The sequence below is a fragment of the Phyllostomus hastatus genome, unplaced genomic scaffold (assembly GCF_019186645.2).
Source record: "Phyllostomus hastatus isolate PE091 unplaced genomic scaffold, TTU_PhHast_1.1 phas_scaffold_39, whole genome shotgun sequence".
Lineage (NCBI taxonomy): Eukaryota > Metazoa > Chordata > Mammalia > Chiroptera > Phyllostomidae > Phyllostomus > Phyllostomus hastatus.
In genome coordinates, this window is record NW_025334028.1 from 36725985 (window position 1) to 36732699 (window position 6715).

The 6715-nt window shown below is 34.9% G+C and overlaps 1 non-coding gene across 1 annotated transcript; it reads left to right on the forward strand.

Moving 5' to 3' along the window:
- Window positions 1-802: 802 nt before the first annotated feature.
- LOC123806979 lies at window positions 803-965 on the forward strand. Its single transcript, XR_006783558.1, has one exon. It is a non-coding gene; the product is annotated as a U1 spliceosomal RNA (small nuclear RNA).
- Window positions 966-6715: the final 5750 nt, after the last annotated feature.

The window sequence follows — 6715 nt, forward strand, 5'->3', positions numbered from 1 at the left end:
GGGAACTGTTGGGCTATAATTAATTTTGAAGCAACTGAAGTACCATGATCATTTCATGGATGTTTTTTAGCTGTATAATTCCTCCCACACTGGTGCTCAGTCTGTACATTTTCCAAATACGGTTGCCAAAGAAGAAACACTGATGAAAATAAGGTTGAAATAGACAAGGGAAATAAATGAATTAAAAAGTTTAATGAGAACCAAAATAAGTTAATGGGGTTAGGAGTTTCCTTGCCAGTTCTTGAGCAAATGCAAATTAAGACTAAGAAGAGGTAATTTCCTCTTTTACAGATCTTTCAGGCATACAAACACTGAAAAAAATTTAGGACTATTCAAACAAAATCAGATGTTGATATTAAATAGTCAAAACACTCATTGAGTAGATACAAATATTAAAACTTAGAAGTGTGAAGTGATTCTTTTAATATCCCTTTACACATTATCAGTAAAATCAAGACTAAATTTCGATTCAATGTTCTATCCAGGGATCCATATGATATACTGCATATCAGATGTATATCTTCTGTCCTATTTTAGGTACAACTTAATATTTATAATGCTGATTTGAAGCTACAGGAATCAATTAACTTCAAAAATGGAGGTGTAGGAAGGAAAGCCTTATTTATGGTGAGATGCCAAATAATAAATGAAGTAGGAACAATGGAGTTAGTAAGGTCACCCATTAGCAACCATAATATTAATAATTGATCCAGACAAGAGTGATTAGTGATTACTAAAACCATTTAGTAAAAGTTTGTTGGAAACAAGATATTTGAATAGCTTCAAGATATCTCCCCAGAGAATACTTACCTGGCAGGAGATATACCATGATCACAAAGGTGGATTTCCCAGGGCGAGGCTTAGCTATTGCACTCCAGATGTGCTGGCCCCTGTGATTCCCTCAAATGTGAGAAACTCAACTACATAATTTGTAGTAGTGGGGACTGCATTTGTGTTCTTTCCTGAAAAAAAAAAAAGATATCTCCCAAGAGAATGCTCATTAATGACAAAAGGAAAGGCAACTACAGTGGAGAAAGATAGCAGATATCATCATAGCCCAGAGACTAGAATTGACATTCCACAAATGAGAGAGAGGTGTGTCTCCCCGAGTGATGAGCTGAGGGTGCACAACTCAGGAGAACCTAACTGCCAACAAACACACAACAGTCACCAGAGTCTACTCATAAGGAGAAAACAGCAAACAGAAATGCACAAATCAGGAAAGAGTTTGAAAATATTCCTCAAAAAAAATGTAAATGTCATAAAGCCTAGCTAGGGGAAAATGCAGACAACTGTAATTGAACAACAATAAAATAATTTAAAAAAAGACAAAGACTGAGGAGTTATTTCAGAAAAAAAAAATAAACAGATGTGCCAGCTAAATGAAGTGATCAATACCAGACTGCATGTTGACTTGAATAAAAAAGGCTGAGTAATAAAGCTTTAATAGAACAATCAGAGAAATATGAATGTGGGGTTGATAACACACACTGGTATTGTATCATGATACATTTTCTGAATCTGATGATTGTATTGTGGATATGTAAAGTGATGGCTTTGTTCTTACAAGATAGATGAAGTTTTTAGGCTTGAAGTATTGGAATGTATGCAACTCACACTTTCATGATCTGACAATAGTAATAAAGAGAATGACACTATAAAGGAGAAAGAGGAGGAGGAGATGATGGAAACCATATGCACTACACATACATATATTCAGAGATAGAAAGACAAACAGAGGAATTAACAACTAGTGAACCTAAACGAATGACAACAGTTGTTCATTGTAAAAGTTTTTTATTTTTTATTATTCTTACTTATTCTATTACAGTGGCCCAAATTTCCTCCCTTTGCCCTCCCCTGTCCAGCCCACTCTCCACTCCCACAGTTAATCCCCACACCATTGTCTTTATCCATGCCATTACAAAATATTTGCATCTAGCTCTGGCTGGGTTGAGTGCTGACCTGTGAACCAATGGGTCACTGGTTCAATTCCCAGTCTAGGGCAAATGCCTGGGTTGTGGGCCAGGTCCCCAGTAGGAGGCATGTTAGAGGCAACCACACATTGATGTTTGTCTCCCTCTCTTTCTACCTCCCTTCCCCTCTCTAAAAAATAAATAAATACAATTTTTTAAAAATAATAAAATAAAATTTTTGCAATTAGTCCTTAGATTTGAAATTTCTCTAATGAAATGTATCCATTTTTTCATGTTTATAATGAAAATTTAACTAGAAAACTTCTATTTCTGTTACTATGCATGATAATATCATATAGATGATTTCTGTTCCTTGTGTGTCACACCTCACTTGCCACCCATGAAGTAATCCTAGAGTTAGAAAAAGAGAGAATACTGCATTTATTAAACCTGTGCTGCATTAGGAGTTGGAATATGATAACACTTTTTTATAGACCTTAAAGTTAGAAAGACCATATACTTGGGCAATTTAACCTAAATCTCTCATTAGCTATAGTGATGGTTAATTTTATGAATCAATTTGTCTGGACCTTAATACACAAACATTATTCTGGGTGTTTCTATGAGGGTGCTTTTGCATGAAATTTACATTTAAATTGGCAGACTTTGAGTAATACAACATACATGGCCCCACCCAGACAGTTGAAGAATAGAACAAAAGTCTGGCCCACCCTGAACAAGTGGGAATCTCTCATGGACAGCCTTCAGAGTTTATCTACAACATCAGCTCCTCCTGGTTCTACAGTAGGCAGCCCTTGGACTCAAATATTAACTCCTCTTGATCTCCAGTCTGTTAGAACCTTCCACCAGATGTTGGACTTACCATGCCTCCACAGGCATGTGAATTGGATATTCCTTAAAATAAATGCCTTCACACAAATATGTGCATCCTATTGGTTCTATTTCTCTAAAGCATCCTGACGAATATGGCTATCTAAATCCCCCAAGGCAAGGCCAAACCAATGTATCATGATTAAATTTTAAAATGTCCAAAAACTATCAACAGAAAAAAGACAAAAGAATTGGGGAAGAACAAACAAAAACAAGGAAGTATAGTGCAAAGTTTTTATAATATCATTTGACTGTATTAAATCTTGCCAATATGCCATTTGAACTAGCCATAATGTTCCCAAGACTACCTGCTTTTTAAATTTATATAAAAACACATGTCCTCATTTTCATTTCTTCATATAGAGTAAACTTGATCTTAAATAAAGAAAATGACTTATTTAGCAGCCACCTTTTCCTGTGCACTCACTTTGCATCAAGTGATAACCTACATGCTCATGTCAAAAATAAACATGATCACTGCTTTACAGTGGGAGGAAAGAAATTGAAATAAGCATAAATTAGTCAGGATATGAGTTGGGAGAGGAAAAACCCAACCAGAATAAAGAACATGGGGCAAAACTCTTAAAAAAGGAGGTCTATGTGATTAAGAAAATAAGACAGGCCATCATGTTTGGAACTATGGGAAAACTGAGTCAAGTGATTTCAGAGGTGGATTCCAGTTCCAGTCAGAGCATTATATCAAACTATCTCCTAAGTGTGATGAGAAGCCATTCAGAGATTTGCGTAAGTTCACAAGACATAAATATTTCAAAAATACATGTGACACTTCTTTATTCCTTCTTGTGTTTCCCTTGCCCAAGGAGATATATCAGAAAAAAATACTGCTACAAGACATGTCTGAGATTTTACTGCCTGTGTTTTCTTCTAGGATTTTTATGGCTTCATGACTTACATTTAAGTTTTTAATTCATTTTGAGTTTATTTTTCTGTGTGGTATAAGGAGGTGACCTGGTTTCATGTTTTTTTGCATGTATCTTTTAATTTTCTCAACACCATTTACTGAATAGACTTTCTTTATCCCATTGTATGCTCTTGCCTCCTTTGTCAAATATTGAGTATAAGGCATGGGTTTATTTTTGGGCCTTCTATTCTGTTTGATTGATCTATATGACTATGTTTATGCCAGTACCATTCTGTTTTGATTGCTATGGCCTTGTAACACAGTTTGATATCAGGTAGCATACCTCCAACTTTGTTCCCCTGTCTCAAGATTGCTTATGACCCAGCAATTCTACTTTTGTGAATATATCCAAAGAAACTCAAAACACTAATTTAGAAAAATATATGCACCCCTATATTCATTGCAGTGCTATTAACAATAGCCAAGATTTGGAAGCATTCTAAATGTCCATCAATAGATTAGTGAATAAAAACCTGTGGTACATTTATAAAGTGGAATACTCCTTGGCCATAGAAAAAGAAATCTTACTTTTTGCAACAGCATGGATGGACCTGGAGAGTATTATGTTAAGTGAAATAAGCCAGTCAGAGGAAGACAAATACCATATAATTTCACTTATATGTGGAATCTAATGAACAAAATAACTAACAAAAAATAGAAACAGACTCATGGATACAGAGAACAGACTAACAGTGGTCAGAGGGGATGGGAGTTTGGGAACTGGGTTAAAAAAGTGAAAAGATTAAGCAGAAAAACACTTATAGACACAGACAACAATATGGTGATTGCCAGAGGGAGAAAGATGTAAGGGGAGATGTAAAAGGGCAAAAGGGGGATAAATGGGGGCAAAAAGAGACTGGACTTTAGGAGGAGAGCAGATGATGCAGTATGCAGATGATGTTATAGAGCTGTACACTTGAAACCTGTATGGTTTTATTAACCAATGTCACCTTAATAAATTAAACTTAAAAATAAATAATTTTAAAAATAGTTAAGATGGCAAATTTTGTTGTGTATTTTTTTAAACAATATAAAGAAAAGTAATATATAGTGGTTACTAAGGGCTGGGAACTGGCAAAGTGGGTGAGCAGTTAATGTTTAAGGGGTAGGGAATTTCAGTTTAAGATGATAAAAAAGCCCTAGAAATGGATGGTGGTAATGGTTGTACAATGTCAATGTATTTAAGAACAGTAAATCATACACCTAAAAATAGTAAAACAGTACCTTTTATATTGTGTATGCTTTATAACAATAAAAAAATTAAAGATAAAAATTAAGTGTGATACTATGTAAAGAATGAATTAGAGGGTGTTCTGTGGGGGTAAAAAGGAAACTGCTGGACACAGAGATGAACAAGGCATGGAATGGGGTAGGAGAAGAAAGATAGAAGCAATAAGAAAAGTATATTTTGGACGTTAATAAAGAGAAGTTAGTAAGGTGGGAGGTTTATAAAATGTACATTCAAGCATGAAAATCTAACCAACTTTGAAAGAAAAGGTTCAAATGGGGTGTATTTTGAGTCATTGCATGTCTAAAGACACCTTTATTCTCTCATCACTTGATAGATTTGATGATCATAAATTTCTAAGATGAAAAATAGTTTCTTTCAGAACTTGAGAGGCATATTGCACTGTATTCCTGGCTACCGATGTTTTTGAAGTATGAAAGGAATCAATTTTAATTTCTCTTCCAATATATGTTAAAGTGGAGAAGTATGAACTTATTTGGTTTTCTTGCTCTATGGAGGAAACTGATTTTTCTTCCTGTAAGCTATTAGAGTCTTTTGCCTAGTATTTTCAGGCTTTACAAGAACATGCCTTATTAATATGATTGCATTCATATTTTGGGGTACTGGGTACAATTTCACTGAGGCAACTTTAAATTCTTCCACTCTAGCAATTTTTGTACTATTTTCTTAAAAATTTTTGTCTATGTATTGTACACACACATGTACACACATAGGGTTTTGAACATGACTGATGCTCTTATTTTATCATACCTATATATTTCTAAACTTTTTCCTCCTATTTAATTTTTAAACTAATTCAGAGAGATTTTTCTGCCTTTATCTTCTCACCCTTGTATTAATCATCAAATGCACTCTCTTACTTTAAACTCTCACAGCATCTTCATGTGTCATGAGCTCACCTTGTTCTTGCTGTACTGTTTATTTGGTGGATGCAATGTCTTTTCTTAATGTACTGGGCTGGTTGACTATAGATTCTTTTACTCCCATGGCTTTCATGCTGCCCTTCATTTTTTTCTTTACATTTTTCAGCTTCACTTTCAGCTCTGAGTTCTGATGTCTAGCACCTTTAACTAATGAGGGAGTGGTCCTCCACCGTGCTTCTGCAGCTGTAGCTCTGGAGGTTGAGCAGCTTCACCTGGGAAATCATAATTTTCAGTTCTGTCTTTTTTTTAATTCTCACCAGAAGATATAGATTTTTTAATTGATTTTAGAGAGGAATAGAGAAAGAGAAATATCAGTGTAAAAGGGAAACATCAATCCATCACTTCCCAAACGTGCTCCAGCTGAGGATCAAACCCACAACCCAGGTATGTGCCCTGAGCAGGGATCAAGCCTGCAGCCTCTCTGGTACACAGGACAATGCTCCAACCAACTGAGCCAACTTGTCAGGGCAAAACTTTCAGTTCTTACTTCTTCCAATTTCATTTATTGGGTGTTAACTCTCCCACCCCCATTTCTCTTTGGTTTTAGATGCTTCCCAGCATCTTCAATCACATTTTTTAAAAAACTGATTCATTTAGTAATTGTTCACATGAGCACTTCACTATTCTATCTTAACCAGAAGGCTGACATGGTTTTGAAAATAGATGATACAAAATTTTTGTTTGATTTTCTAGTAGTCTTCTTTAGATAAATTACACTAAAAATAAAGTTTAAAACTTCACAATGATTTGTGCTATATAGCATGTTTAAGAGGATGAAGATTAAGGAGGAAAAATGAGTTCTTATTAAATTCAA